This window comes from Thamnophis elegans, chromosome 8 (assembly GCF_009769535.1).
Source record: "Thamnophis elegans isolate rThaEle1 chromosome 8, rThaEle1.pri, whole genome shotgun sequence".
NCBI classification, from domain to species: domain Eukaryota; kingdom Metazoa; phylum Chordata; class Lepidosauria; order Squamata; family Colubridae; genus Thamnophis; species Thamnophis elegans.
This window is the reverse complement of record NC_045548.1, coordinates 50,603,134-50,617,614: the sequence shown is the minus strand read 5'-3', so window position 1 is coordinate 50,617,614 and position 14,481 is coordinate 50,603,134.

Here is a 14,481-nt window from a genome sequence, read left to right as displayed (position 1 = left end):
TTATTTTTGAGGAGCAGGAGGCGGCGAGCGTAGTCACCTCATGGCTGTTTCTGTTTTGCAATATTTTCGGGGAAGGCTTATTTTAGCGCATGCACTCAAAAGCCCAATTGGGCTTATTATCTGGGGAGGTCTTATTTTCAGGGAAACAGGGTATTTGCTTGATCAAAAGCATAAATAAATTTAGGTTCCACTGATGCAACATGAACTCTATGGAGAAATGCCCTCTATCTCAGCTTCTCACCAGTGACAATCTACACTATAACTTCTAGTGATATCTCTGATTCCATTTATCTATCTTTTTCATTATTTTCTTTTTCTATTTCTCTCAACTTTGGCAAGCATAATTTTGGTCCTGGATGATCATTTAGTCATATCAATTACATAAAGTATGTAAATTTCTGCTTACTATTAACCTCAGGGAAACAATCAAGTCATTGTTTCATTTAAGACTGATTGAACAATTCTTGCATTCTAGAATATAACTTCTAAATCTATGATTTCATTTACTCTTTTTTCTCTTTATCAATGCCTGTCTATTACAGCCTTCCTTATTATTGGAAACATTTGTTTTAACTTTTCTAATTTTTATTGGCATATGGCTATCCCTATTCCTTGTAGTTGTACATTCCTTTTTTGCAAATATTTTTTATCATCCTATAATCCATCTGTAAAGGTTTTTTGTATAGTTTTCCTAGTCTTTTATTTTCATTTGCCTCTATTGTATCTTCTCTTTGATTATTCTAAAGTAATCTTACCTTGGTGCTCAATTTTCCTGTGATTTACCTCATCTTCTTAAAAGCATCTCCATTTTCTTGTTATTTTCCTCCTTTTGTTGACATTCTTGGCTGAGGTAATTTCTGTGTCCTACAGTGTTTGATGCTGAAAGTCGGCATTCATCATTGTGCTTCCATGTTGCTCAAAGCTTTCATCCTGTTTTTCCTGACTTTCCTGTCTATCATTAGGGATAATTCTAAAAGCCACTTGGTCTCCTTTGAAACTTTTGGATGTTTTTTCCAGTTGGATTTCTGCAATGTCTCTTATCTCTTTTTGTACCTTTAATATTTTATTTTGCATAATTAAAGTGTACTGAATCTGTTCCATATGATGATTTTACATTCTGACCACCGTTTCCTCAAAAATCTTGCTGCCTACTCTCTTTAGGTTTTTATAGGTTTAGGTTTAGGTTTATTAGATTTATATGCCACCCTTCTCCCAAGGAGTCAGGGCGGCGTACAACATTAAAAGAAACACATAATACAAAAGTTTTTAAAAAATAGAATATCCCAAACCCAATTAAAATTGACAATGACATTTTTTTTAAAAAAATCAAATTAAAATTAACAGTGATCAATAATTTGTTTTTTTGTTTTGTTCAGGCCAGGCTGGCTTGCTGGAAAAGCCAACTTTTTAGGGCGCGTCGGAAGGACCAGAGGTCGGGAATTATACGAAGCTCCAGGGCAGCTCATTCCATATGGAAGGCGCTCCCACAGAGAAGGCTCTCCCCCTGGGGGTCACTAGCCGACACCGTCTGGCTGATGGCACTCTGAGGAGGCCAACTCTGTGGGATCGCACTGGATGATGGGAGGCTCCTGGTGGCAGTAGGTGGTCTCATAGCAGAGGTGGGTTCCTACCAGTTCGCACCTATTCGGTAGAACCGGTTCGTCAAATCTACCGAACCGATTAAAAGAGGTTCCACCAGTGGACTCGGAAAGCAGGCCACACCTACAGAAGAGGTTCCAAACTTTTTTGAAACCCACCACTGGTCCTTGGATATGATTATTCTACACTCTCATGCTCATATTTATAAAACTCAGTGCCTCTGTGAAAGGTAAGGACGACTACTGTGTTTGTGGTGCAATCAGAACATTGCGTGTGTTGAAGTTGTTTTAACGCAAACCAAAGATGGCTTTTAAAAAACAAGTTTACATCATATTCTTATGCATGCCAGTGCTGTGTGTGAGGTAATTTAAGGTGGTTCTGACAAGTGTCATCGGCATCTTCATATCCGGTCACATGGGCGGCAAGCCACTCCCATCCGGTCACATGAGCGGCAAGCCACTCCCACAAAGGAGGCCACACCCACAGAGTAGGTTCGAACAATTTTTGAAACCCACCACTGTCTCATAGGTACCCTGGGCCTAAGCCATGGAGCGCTTTAAAGGTCATAATTAGTACCTTGAATCGCACCCGGAAGACAACTGGCAACCAGTGCAGGCTGTCTAAAAGAGGTGTAACATGGGAGCACCTAGGTGCCCCCATGATAACCCGTGCAGCCGCATTCTGGACCAGTTGAAGCTTCCGGGTGCTCTTCAAGGGCAGCCCCTTGTAGAGAGCATTACAGTAGTCCAGGCGAGAAAGGACAAGGGCATGAGCAACTGTGCACAGAGCATCCCGATCCAGGAAGGGGCGCAACTGACATACCAGGCGAACCTGGTAAAAGTACCCCCTAGTTACGGCTGTCAGGTGTTCTTCTAAACTAAGCCGCATATCTAGGAGGATGCCCAGATTGCGGGCCCTCTATGAGGGGGCTAAAATTTCTTCCCCTATCATCAAAGATGGAACAAGATGCACAAATCGGGATGACGGAAACCACAGCCATTCAGTCTTGGAGGGATTGAGCTTGAGCCTGTTCCTCCCCATCCAGATCCGCACAGCCTCCAGGCATCAGGACATCATGTCGAGGGCATCATTTGGGTGGTTTGGGGTAGAGATGAAAAGTTGGGTATCATCAGCATATTGATGATACCGTACCCCAAAACCACGGATGATCTCACCCAGTGGTTTCATATATATGTTGAACAGGAGGGGTGAGAGAACTGACCCCTGGGTCACCCCACAAGTGATGCATCTCGGGGTCAATCCCTGCCCTCCAGTCAACACAAACTGCGACCGATCCGACAGGTAGGAGGAGAACCACCGTAAAACGGTGCCCCCCACTCCCAACCCCTCAAGTCTTCATAGTAGGATACCATGGTCGATGGTATCGAAAGCCGCTGAAGGGTCTAATAGGACAAGGACAGAGGAGCAGCCTCTGTCCTGGGCCTGCCAGAGATCATTGACCAACGCGACCAATGCCGTCTCTGTGCTGTATCCGGGCCTGAAACCCGACTGAAATGGATCCAGGTAGACAGCTTCATCCAGGGACTGGGGAAGCTGACATGCTACCACATTCTCAACAACCTTCGCTACAAAGTGAAGGTTGGAGACCGGATGATAGTTGGCTAAAGAAGCTGGGTCCAGGGAAGGCTTCTTAAGGAGTGGCCTCACCACCGCCTCCTTCAAGGCGGTGGAAAAGAACCCCTATCTCAATGAAGCGTTGGTAATCGCCTGGAGCCAGCCTCGTGTCACCTCCTGGGAAGCTGAGACTAACCAAGAGGGACACGGGTCCAGTACACTAGTGGCAGCACTGAATCTCCCCATAATCCTGTCCATGCCCTCAGGGGTCACAGGATCAAATTCATCCCAGATGGTCTCCACAAGATTCATCCCCGTTGACTCGCCCAAATCTACCCAGCCAGAGTCCAATCCTGTCCGGATCTGAGCGATTTTATCCTGCAGATACTGAACAAATTCTCAGCCCTACCCTATATTAATTCACATGTTTTATTTCAATAATTTATAATCTGTTCTGTCTTCACCTAGAAGCATCCATATTGATTCATCTCTCCCTCCTAGGGCAAAGCTGATTTAATTTCAGTGATAAATTCTATGATGTTCAGGTGTTGAGTTTCCATTTATGTTGTTTGAAGGAAGCATCACCAATGTGCAAAGATTTCTCTTTACAAAATTCTAATTAATCTATCTCTCATATTATTGCCTTTATTTATTCAAATCTTCATAAATTCCTCTATTTCTCTAACTTTGGTTTTCCAATCATGCAATGGTATTGTTATATCATTTCTTAGCTCCTTGATGGCGAACCTATGGCACGCGTGCCACAGGTGACATGCGTAGCCATTTGTCAGGGCACACACTGGGGTCATGAACAAAGCATTATGGGTGTGGCACACCTGCACATGCCCCCTCCTGCAGTCCCCTCGTTTTTGGCATGCGAGCCGAAAAAGGTTTGCCATCACTCTCTTAGGTTATATTGTATATTTACAAAAATATTTTTGAGTATATCTACTATTCTATTCCCTTAGGGCCCTGTGAACTAAATAATGTGTTCACACAATTGTCTGACATAAAGTAGTCCATTCTAATCCACTTAATTTCATTTATTCCTAAAATTGCACCATTTAGCACACTTTCTTTCACCTTCAGATCTGTTTATTCATATTCAGTGTTCTCTGAGGAGCTTCTTCTAAACTGCCCTACTAGCTATAATGGTTTGTGTGAATAATCATAGGGCACTTTCATTTACACACCAGTTGTCTAGTCTGTGACTCTTCCTTTGGTCTGTCAAACTCATTCCCACATACAATTGAACTATTAAACCTCTCTAAATACTACAACTATATCTGTACAATTTTCTTAGTAATAGTAAAGATGTTTTTGCTTTTGCTTTTACATTTTTAAGGTTTGGTTTTAGGGTACTTTATTCTGTTTTAGTTATTGACGAACCCAAAATTGACATATGTGTAGCCATTTTAGTTAGCTTTATCTTATACTCAGTTATTCCTTTTCTTTCTCTCTGTTTTGTAAGGTTTTTTTTCGAGCTCGCAACATTCTTAAGATGGAAGGAAGGAATAGATAGTGAGCATTGTTTTGGCTAGATCTTCTTTCCCGTGGGAACAGAGGCTGTCCTTACTGAGAGCTGAAGTGGAGTTTGATGACATCAGGCAATGTTGATTTTGCTTTTGTTGGGGACTTTTGTGGGATGTTTCTAATTTTCAATATTATGTGGTGTAATTCCGGTTTGTGTCAGATCCAGAATTACAATAGTCTTTGCCAATTTGATGCCTACCTAAATAAAAGAAATTTGTTTTGGAAGATAGACTTTGCATATTTCTTTTTTGAATGGGTTTCATCACTTGGAAACCTGACATTTACTTTTCTCACATCAGCAGAATCCATCAATCCTCACACCTGTTACTTCAAATTTATTCTTCCCTTTGACTTTGTCAACAAAATTTAATCTAGTAGGAGTTGACACCCCTACCAACATTAAATATAGTGATATTACTAAGCTCTGGACATTATTGGAAGGGTAATTAAAACTCATTGTTAATAAACCATGCAATGGTGATGATTCCTACTTTAGTACTGCTCTTCAAAAGCCTGTGAATTCCAAATAAGTTACTAGCAAATTCACTAACCTGTTGTTATACTGGCTAACTTTACACAATGTATTAATCTAAGTTAACATCAACAACATTTCTGTGTTTACAGAGCAAACTGTGATCAAAGAAACAAACCTTAGCAAAACTTAATGTTGACTCAATTCACACAACAGAATAAGAAAATTGCTGAATTCCCACAGTAATTAAATCACAAAATAATCCCATTTTAATCTACTATAAACCCAGCCTTCAAGACGTAACTCTTTTTATCAATAACAGCCATACTTACTGGAGTAAACAGACTTGGATCTGGTATAGGTGCCCATGATCAGCTAAGTAGCTGCTTGCTATCCACTATGCTGAAATGGATACTTTTAAACCTAAAAATTGCATTTGATGCTTACCAAAGAGGAAGGCAAAATCTATGTCATCTTCTTCTTCCATCACACACAGATAATTTAGGAGCATTTCTGTAACACAAAGTCTGATAGGCGATTGTGTTTTGTAAAAAGAAGCCATAGTGACCTAATCCAAAGGAGTTGAATTATTGATTCCTTTGCTATGTGGAGATGAAGAGAAGAAGGCACCAATTTGGAAAATGTGAATTTATAGATAGAATAGAAATTACAGATCAAAGAACAAATTACTCTGTGGTGCTTCATTCAATTATTGGATTACTGGATCTCCTGCTGTTCAATTTGAGAGATGTTTCATATCTTCAGCCCCATTTGAGCACTTTCTTATCCTTTTTTCTACATCTAATTTAATAAATCATTGTTTAATGTATCAATGGGTTATTTATTTGAGTTAAAGATGCTTTGTTTTCTGCAATATATGGAAACTTCTTGCCTGTTTATGGCAATGTCTGTGTAGCTCCTTGCTTGCATACAGCTCTCTTCAGTTGTCTAATTTGCTATGTAGCCAGCTAGATTCTCATCATTAGCACATCATAGTTTATACATATGTCTTGTTTATAATGTCAAGAGTTTGGAGACTCATTGAACTGTCTTCCCGGGTTTAAAAAATCCTACTAATTAGTATTTTGGACATATTACTGGCTTAAAATTTAAGCTGCATATGAGTTAATAGAACAAATCTGATATATTCCAGAAGCACCTTGAGAGTAATAAGAAATATAGTGGTGGAACTTAATTACCTGATCAAAACAATACATATTTAATACCTTTGTCCAGTTTCATTATTCTTCACCTTCCATTTTGAGCTTACACACAATATAGCAGGCTGCATATTTCCCTGGGATCCCAAGCCTGATGACAAAACCTAGTTTTGAGGACCATCCAGAACACCAATCTTAGCAGTGGAGAAGAATTAGCTAGTTGGATAATATATTTCAATAAGCACTGTGCCAATGCTGAACTATGAGAAGAATGGCTCAAAATCCAGGTGAGTCATTTTCCTTGCCAAATCTATTGCTGAAAATATTGTATAACTTCTACTGTAATTGTACATTATAGACAAAAATACACTGTCTCTCCATCCTATGTGGTCTGCAGCCTGCAAGTCCCTAGGGACATCTAATTGCTCCAATTTTAGCTCAAAAATGCTTTCTGAGAGAGACACTCATAAATTCTAATATTTTATCTGTATAAATGCTTTCTTTTAGGTTTTGAGAACGTATTGAACTACTAGCTTGCTTGCTTATTTGTTTATTTCTGCCTTCGAGTCAGTTTTTCACTGCCTGGACAAGATCCTGTACTTTACTTGGCAAGGTTTTGAAAAAGGGATTGGCTAGTGCAGGGATGTCAAACTCGCGATCTGTGGGGTCGATGTGTCAAGCACTGGCCACACCCATACCAGGGGTGGGTTTCAACCAGTATGGACTAGTACGGCCGTACCGGATGGTGAAATTCAGCATGCCTTCCCATACCCGTTGGTCAAGAGGCCCCGTACTGGAATGCTCCCTCCTCTCGTTCGCTCTTTCACTCGCCCCGCCCAACTGCACCACGCTGCTGAAAAGTTCTCAGAAGAAGAAGCAGAAGAAAAAGAGTGGTGAATGGCTGGAGTGGGATGGGGAGGATGTTGGAGAAGAGGGAAGAGGCAGAGGGGCTGCTAGAAGAGTGTGTGTGTGTGTGTGTGTGTGTGTGTGTGTGTACACAGGCTGTGGGTTTTAAAAACGTCTGAGTGAATCAAGGAAGAGGGAAGATGTAGAGGGGCTGGAAGTATGTGTTCCTATAGTATCTTCCAGCCCCTCTGCCTCTTCCCTCTTCCTGGATTCACTCAGAGGTTTTGAAAACTCACAGCCTGTGCCCATACAAGATGTTTTTAAAACTCACAGCCTGTGCACACGCACACATGCTTCCACTCTTTTAAAAACGTCTGAGTGAATCCAGGAAGAGGGAAGAGGCAGAGGGACTGGAAATGTGTCCGTGTACACAGGCTGTAAGTTTTTAAAAAATGAGTGAATCCAGGAAGAGAGAAGAGGCAAAGGGGCTGGAAGTGTGTCTGTGTGCACAGGCTGTGAGTTTTTAAAACTTCGAGTGAATCCAGGAAGAGGGAAGAGGCAGAGGGGCTGGAAGTGTGTGCGTAAGATGGTCAGTAATGTTGAAGACCGGCAAGGACAGTTCTATTTCCTCTGTAAGTAGCTGTCTTATTGTTTTGTGTACTTATTTTATTCTTATTTAAGTAGCAAGCGCACAAAATAATAAATTTCCTTTTTTTATATCTTCTTTTTGTAGGTCATTCTTTGGGGCGAAGAATTCAGTGACATCGACTTGGCCACTCTCACCCAGTCACATAACTGCCAAGCCACTCCCACATAGTCACATGATCACCAAGCCACTCCCACCCAGTCACATGACCACCAAGCCACTCCCACAAAACAGGCCACACCTACAGAATAGGTTCTAAAAATTTTTGAAACCCACCACTGACCCATACCCATTTTAGGGAAGGGGGAAAATTGTGATATGTCATGTGATGCTGCCATGATGACATGAGTTTGACACTCCTGAGCTAGTGCCTCTTTCCCAGAACTGAGAGAGTGACTGGCTCAAGGTCATCCAGATAACCTCATGATTAGAACTCACAGCCTCTAGTCCAGAGCCTTATCTCAACTGATTCTCTCTTAAACTGTATTGACCTTGAATTTTATAGTGATATGTAGATATTTTAGAGGCTACTGATCTTATCCTCTTCCTGCTTGGCCCTTTCCATACTGCATTACTTGCATTTGTCTGTTGGGTGATTCCTATATTGACTGTAGTAGGGTAATTTTTCCCATGCTTCAGTTCTGCATAAGATTAAGTGAGAGAAGGCTGTAAAATTTTCCTAACTATGGAAGCAATCATCATAAATTATTACAAGAACAGAAAGGTAATTCTTGCATAGGAGGAGTTAGTTTATATTTAACAAATATTTTCATCCTAAACAAAAGAAAGGTTAATGATAAACTGAAAGTCACATTTCTTATGGCTGTCTTTGAATGGACAACACCTATTAAAAAGTGAAAGGGTGCTGCCCACGTAAGACATCAGGTGATTATTATGGCCACCTTGATTCATAGGTAACCAACATATCTGGATAAGATAAGTAACCACTGTATTCATATAAGTCTTTTTGTCTGCTTTTCTAATTGGGACTGCCTGTTTGCAGTTCTAACAAGGAAAAAGATCAAGTATAGGACTTTGGAATCAGAGGTGAGTCTCTGCGATAGTGTTAGGTTGCTTTGCTAGTACATATAAATGTCATATAGCATCAAGCAGAAATTGCAGACCTGTTGAACTTCAACCTGTCAAATGCTATAGTCAAGGAGAACTTTGGAAAGCATTAGGGAAATACAGTACATCAAGCATGTATTCCTCAAGATTCCTCCTCAAATCTGAGAAGGATTGGGGAAATAAAACTGCTAAATATGTACTTGGATGCACCTCTGCTCAACCCAAAATTGAGCTAAATGATTAAGGCAAATTACATCTACATGAACCTTTGTAAAACCTTTACAACATTTGAGATTTCCATCTAGATAGATAGATAGATAGATAGATAGATAGATAGATAGATAGATAGATAGATATCCATATATATCCATATATATCCGAGCCGAGGTGGCGCAGTGGTTAGGGTGCAGTACTGCAGGCCACTTCAGCTGACTGCTATCTGCAGTTCGGCGGTTCAAATCTCACTGGCTCAAGGTTGACTCAGCCTTCCATCCTTCCGAGGTGGGTGAAATGAGGACCCAGACTGTGGGGGCAATATGCTGACTCTGTAAACCACTTAGAGAGGGCTGAAAGCCCTATGAAGTGGTATATAAGTCTAACTGCTATTGCTATTGCTATCCATAGTTTGGAAACATAAATGGAAAGTGGAAACATCTTCTAAAGTTGCTTTAAATCAAAGGCTTTTCAAAATTATTGATTAAACACACCTTAATATTTTGGAAACACCAATACAGTGTTTACGGACAATGATATCAGACAATGAGATACACCTTGGCAGTTACAGAATTATATGTGAAATTTATTACCAAAACCAAATATTAAAGTTTATCAAATATTATCAAAACATATAATAGTACCTACTTAGGAGAAAATTTGAAAACTCTTTTCAATTTGAATTGAAATATGCATATTCAAAATTAATGTAAATAACCATGGCAAATACAAAAAAATGTGTGTATATTTTTGCCCAAAAGTGGCATTTGGGATAGTAAAATAACATTCTATTCAAATATGCTTCATTTAGAATAAATCCAATTACACAGATTCCTTGTCTCTAAATAGCACCCTTATATAATGATCACTTCTTGAAACTGATTGTAAAAAGGCTGCTCTGAATATCGAACATATTTGTGTCCTCTAGCAGCTTTTCTTCTATCTGTACATATATTCAAAAGTTTTGAAGCAAATACAAATACCCTATGATCCTGCCTGTAGCATCTTCAGCAGCCCTAAGGGAAGAAGCATAATAAAGCATTAACATTCTTTCTATTCCCTGAGTTAGCACATAAATCTGCTGATCTGTAGATACTAGTGCAAAAGAAAGCCTACTGAATTCTTTGGGAATCTGTTTCTTTGTAAACATGAATAGAATGACTTGTGTATTAGTATTCTGAAAGTTTAATAAGGTTGAATAGTGTATTTAGTGTAGCTTCCTCCCAGGTTAGGTGACCTATAATAATATAACCCAGGGCTGTCAAACTCCCAGCTCATTGGCAGATGTGTCACACACTGGCCATGCCCACCCCCGGTTCAGCAAAGGGGGGGGGGGACTCCCGATATGTCACGTGATACTTCTGTGATGACGTAAGTTTGACACCCCTGGTATATCCCAATGACCTGTTTCTAGTTAAGAATATTTGGAATAACTTCAGATATTGTAATGTACAATATTGGTACACCAAATCCTTTTTAAGTAATGTAATTATTGTTAACAAGGTAACAGATCACGTTCCAGACAAAATAGAATATTGTTTCTACTTCACTCATCCCAATGAGCAACAATGTGCCAATAGAAAACAGGAATAGATATCTCTATTCAATATACCAAAAGTCATTTGCAGACTTTTGGTATATTGAGGACATAGAAAATGATGATCCAGTTTGAAAATGTGATTTATCTACTGTATTTGCTTAGATAAATAGATTTATCAATTTTACATACCCATTCACTATCAATCTTTCTGGAAAGATTTACCCAGGTGTTCAGCCAAGTACAGTGTTTGATGCTAATGATAACTATGTTCAAATAATAAAGTTTGCACCTCCTTCATTTTTTAAGAACACAAAGTGTCATGGTATTGATTCTTGGGTAAAATATGTGCAATTTCTGAAGATAATTTTCTAAAGTAGGCCCATTAATTTCAGAACAAACTTCAACTGTGATAGAACTAAGGTTGCTATAACTACAAGTAAGAATGAATCGCCTATTTTGCACTATAAAGGAAGCCACTATGTGTAAAAAATCAGTAACAGTGACCAGTCATGCATGGGTTCATAGAGAATGCTTCTAGATATTTTTTTCTTTCATAACTGATTTTTTAACATGAAATAGGGCAACGTGAATAGGAAGAGTGATGCTGTACAGAATGGACAGAAATGAAAGATTCCAGTAGAAGAGAATATCTATACCCCAGGACTGAATTGGTGCTGCCATTAATGATGTTGCTACCTAATTGGGTAATGAAATGTCTGCAAGCAAGCAAGTTCAGAGATCACCAAGCACTCCACAAATGAAAGATTGTTTGGATTGCCTGAAAAAAATCCTGAATGAGACAATGTAGTCCAATGAAAACTTGCTCAGAAATTTAAAAAAAACCCACATTGAAAACATAAAATGGAAGGATTTACAACAATATGTTCATTTGCATTAGTGTATGGTCCAGTGAGACCAAAGCAGCTGAATGATTTCATCTTGTTTCTTTTAGTTCCCCAGCAAATATCCCACTGAAAATGTACTGATTATCTCTATATAACCACTATGGAGTACACTAGAATTCCCAGTGGAAAACAGCCAAATGAGAATCCTATAGAGAAGTCAAATATATAAATCTATGTCTCCAGTGGGGATAATACAATGTATAATATACATATGAGTACAGATGTTGTATGTGCTCATAGGTTTTTAAAATAAGGTTTACAATAATTTAGTAATAATTTAGCCTATACTGTGTATTATTGTCTTAGTATAATCGTGTCTCTACATTTTATCCAGGGGTGAAATGCTACTGGTTTGGGTCAGTTTGCCCTAATTGGTAGTAAAAAAAAATGCTTTTAAAAAGTTTTTTAAAAGTTCCAACAATCGCTTGGCACAGCTGATTGTTGCACAGCTGATCATTGGAACTTTTTTAAAAACTTTTTTAGAGGTCAGAAGCTTCATGCAACTGCCCTCTACATCTCATGTTACAACAGTCAGAATAATGTATCTGTGAACTGGCACCAAGGAAATAAATTCCACAGTTTCTCTAGATAACAGATTGATCTGTTCTAACATTTAGAATATTCTTTAGAATATAAAACTTATCCAGAGTCCTATAGATAGCTGTTCTAAACAAAACTCTAATGTTCACCAGTTCATCAACTATGAGATAAAGTGCATACTACTCACAGACAGGAGCATTATAACAAACTCATTTCTCTTTGTCTTGCCCCTAGTAAGGGATATGTAACAACTTTTCACAGATTGTGGTCAGTTAAAATAATTATTTCCTCCTTCAAATTGGATGTAATGCAGGTAGTCCTCAACTTACAACCACAATTAAGCCTGAAATTTATGTTGCTAAGTGAGAAAGTTGTTAAGTGAGGTTTGCCCCATTTTACGACTTTTCTTGCCACATGTGTTAAGTGAATCGCTGCAGTTGTTAACTTAGTAACACGGTTGCTAAGTGAATCTGGCTTCCCTTTGCTTGTCAGAAGGCCACAAAAGGTGATCTCATGACCCCGGGACACTGCAACCATCATAAATGTGAATCAGTTGTCAAACATCCAGATGTCAATCAGATGATGCTGCAACGGTCATAAGTGTGAAAAATTGGCAAAAGCCACTTTTTTCAATGCGGTTGTAACTTCAAATGGTCACTAGGTGAACTGTTGTAAGTTGAGAACTATCTGTAATTATATTTTATTCTTTCTCAACTGGTGCCAGTTTGGTCTAGTGGTTAAGCCACCATGCTAGAAATTAAGAGGTTGTCGGTTCTAGTCCCTTCTTAGGCATGAAAGCTAGTTGGGTGACTTTAAACCAATCACTCTATATCAGCCCATGATAGCAGATTGGGTGACAAGCTTGTTAGTCCATTCGTATTGCAACCAATGGATCAACTGTTGAAAAAAGCAAACCCTGCACTTGTGGAAAAATGCTGAGAAGAAATGATAGATAGATAGATAGATAGATAGATAGATAGATAGATAGATAGATAGATAGATAGATAGATAGATAGATAGATAGATAGATAGATATGGATGGATGGATGGATGGATGGATGGATGGATGGATGATAGATAGATAGATAGATAGATAGATAGATAGATAGATAGATAGATAGATAGATAGATAGATAGATAGACAGACAGACAGCCAGCCAGCCAGCCAGCCAGCCAGGCAGGCAGGCAGGCAAGACAAGACAAGACAAGACAAGACAAGACAAGACAAGACAAGACAAGACAAGACAAGACAAGACAAGACAAGACAAGACAAGACAAGACAAGACAAGACAAGACAAGACAAGCATCTTATTACTATTACATTTATTTCCATTTTGGCTCCAATGATAATTCCTAGTATGCAAGTTTAATTTGCATTTTTAAAGTAATAAATACTGCACAGAATGGATAATCAGCGGCTTTAGTTTTCATGAGGGCTTCTGTCCTGCATCTTTTCTGCTCCTTTTTCATTCATTCATATATCTTGCTTTCTCCTTTTGACCCTGTCCTATAGGAAACGTTGTCCTTGAACAGCACAGCTTGTTAACTGTTCCACCGTCTCTTCCTTGACACTCTTACACATTTTGGTACATAGTCAAGGTCAGACTCTCATTTAAGAGCTACATTATGTACTGTTGAATCAGTGACAAAATAAAGAGTGGCAGCTTTGAATGAGCCTGCTACTTGTTTACAAAAAGTGGAGGCCTTTTCTTTGTTTCCTATGCATGTAGGGCACTTGAGAAAGAACCAACCAAGATCAAACAAATGTATTCGTGCCCTGAATTCTAATCAGCATCTTAGTACGTAATGTGATAACCACACATTATCTTCTAGTTTAAGTGATTTGTGGATTACCATTGGAAATAGTAATTCATCTGGGAAAGAGATGCATGTCTAAAGAAACATCACTTCTGAGAAAGGGTATTTAATGACGCGAGACATGTGTTTCCAAAAATCACTTTGTAATTTTAAAAAGTGTGGATGAGAAGCAAACTGTATGTGAATGTGAATAAGATTGTGTATGCACAACACAATAAAGCACCATATTCATTATTGGCTTTATGAGAGCTGTCATTAGATGTTCTTGGAGTGGAGAAGGCATTTGTGGAGGGGGGGGATGTATAAGGTTTCAGTCAAAGTCATTCAGAGCAACCACCAACATCTATCCTTCTGAAACACTGCATAGAACTGCATAGAACTGCATCAGTTCCTGAGCAATGCAGTGGCAGAGACTATCTATCAATCCTGATTGCCAAAGCAATCTGATACAGAAGAAAAGAAATCCACTAAAGCCGAACTAACAACTTATTATGCACAGTGGAGAAGAGCTAGCATGCCTCATCACCTCTTATTTCCTATATGGAAACTGACCTGGAAATTAGTAT